The sequence below is a fragment of the Phalaenopsis equestris genome, unplaced genomic scaffold (assembly GCF_001263595.1).
Source record: "Phalaenopsis equestris unplaced genomic scaffold, ASM126359v1 Scaffold233225, whole genome shotgun sequence".
In the NCBI taxonomy this organism is placed as follows: Eukaryota; Viridiplantae; Streptophyta; class Magnoliopsida; order Asparagales; family Orchidaceae; genus Phalaenopsis; species Phalaenopsis equestris.
Genome location: NW_018251178.1, coordinates 7,623 through 10,098, shown reverse-complemented (window position 1 = coordinate 10,098; position 2,476 = coordinate 7,623).

Below are 2,476 nucleotides of genomic sequence, written 5' to 3'. Positions count from 1 at the left end.
TTGCATGCTAAACAATAATGTCACCCTGCATGAAAACCAAAACTGTTAGGATAGCCACAAAACGAAAACCAAAACCCAAAGTAAAACCAACCAAGATAAAATTCACCGCCACAACATTCAAAATATAAAACAACTAAAAATTTAATCACAGACACCATCAAAACAATAGTTGCAACTAAATTAAGACATCTCTAACGGATGATTGAGAATCCCTCAGAGGAGGTAACCTACGGTTGCTAACGAGGCTTCCGACGGTCTAAATGAAATTATGAAGCTCATTCATTAAGTTGAGTTTAGTAAATTCATTTGGACTAAGTGAATTCAATAGAAAATAGTGGTGTTGAAACGAGGGAACCGTAGGATCATAACCAGTGTCGCTCTAATCAACTTTAACATCCCCCATAAAATTTAAAGGGCTACAACCATAGGGCCACCTTATTTGACATCATAACTTTACACCCTAGAAAACTTAAACTCATCATGGCAAGGAGCTTGGTGCTAGCATGGTAGGCAGCACGGCCATCTTCAACAGCAAAACCTGTCTTCCACAGCTAAACCAATTTCCTTCCTTAGAATTAAACAACCAAGCCATAGGATTTTGAGGTTATATGCTTATGCAACATAAATCCTCACCTTACTTTAGGCCTTTGTACAGCTCTGCTGTACAATATAAGCCCTAAATCGTTTTAGGATTCTGAGGCTATTGTTTGTCATGACCTAAATCCTCACATCATTCAGGCCATTTTTGTGATTGTTTCACACGAATGTAAGCCCTAATAAATAAAATTGGCAGGATGAAACACTCAAATAAATTTCTCCTCAAAATTGAAGCCAAACAATAGGATAGATTAGGAAGCCACCGAGGTTCTCCTCCAGATTCATAACGTCCCCTAGTTCTCCCTTCTTTAGATTCTACAAGAAATGTTCCTAATTTGAACCAATCACTTTTCACACCTCTCTATCTGATCTTGTTGAAATGTACTATCCTTTGACCTCTTTGAAGATAATATTTCCTGATTTTTATCGAGAGTTTTCTTAGGTGACTTTGGTCATTTCAGATGTAATTAACTATAGGGGCTTGCATTTCTAGGAAAATTATTCAAATCTAACTTAATATAAACCCTATTTAATTGTTCATATTGAATAAGGGAAATTGTCGGCAAATAAAATGGTTTCACAGACCAAACGGATGTCATATATTTCTCAATTTATTTAATCGAGCTTCATCCTCAATTCTTGTGTTTATCCTTTGGGATAGATACAGGTTTTGAGGTATAGAGCTCTTTCACTTAAACTATGAAAAATATGGGGTCATTTTGATTTCGTATTTTTCTAAACTATATATACATATGTAAATTAAATGTTCTTCTGAAGCGGGCAAGGGGGTTTCGATTTCGGTGACCGACAGCTTCTTACGGGCAACTCCTTAACAAAAAATAGTACCGATAGCAGGGTAACCCAAACCAGTAGCTGTAACACTACTAGTTATACTCCGAGCATGATGAACTATAAGAGCAGCAACATCTACTGCTTTCATTTGGTAAATGCAGAAATTTAGCACAGTTCTATCCTTTATTACTTCACTTAGATGATTTGTTGGCAGTAATTTAGCAGAGATGAATTGGGGTCATAGCTTTGACTGAATAGTCATCATGGAAGCAGAGAAGTTAACTTTCTTATTATTTTTAATCTTCCAATCTCCTCTTCCATCAGTTAGAAAAACAATCACTTCATCAAGTGATGAATCAGTCATCACAAACGCAACATATTAACAATGGAATACATTTCTCAATCCATAAAAAGCATTGATGTTTTTGCTAGAAAACATCAACTTGCTTACCTCTCACAGGGATGTGATCCTCAGTAGTAAATTGCAAGTTGGAATTGAACTCTTGAATCATAGGTACAATTGCTATTATAGTGAAGTAGCAAAACCTTTCTCAATTTCTAGCGACGATCAACCTCTCGATCTTGCCACCCGGATCAGCAAATGCCTGTTCCTAGATCAATTTTCTTGTTTCCATTTGAGTAATCTAACAATGTTGGGCTTTAAAGTTAGAAAATTTCCTCGAGTCAAAATCTCATGTCAGCTTCTTTCTCTTTACTTGTGGAGCCATTGGAATTTCTTTGAAAATTCAAATATAATCCAAAGAAATCACAAAATCAAAAGTCTAACTCCGCAAGTAATATTATTTGGTAAGGAACTTTTCACCATTGGTTTTCTTAAAGATTTTCCATCAAAAGTCTCAAATTATGGATCTTCCATAATGTATGAAAAGTCCTTGGTGAATATCAAGAATTTCTAAGTTAAAGTGAAACTCTTACCAAGAGAAGATGAAAACTAGGATCTTTGGCCTTCGAAATTTTCTCTAACGTACACAATGTGAAGCCCTAGGTCATGGTTTAGAGGTAGAAGACGACCGAAGCAGTAAAAATGGAGTTTTACTGTGCAATTTCACAGTTTTTAAGTGAACTG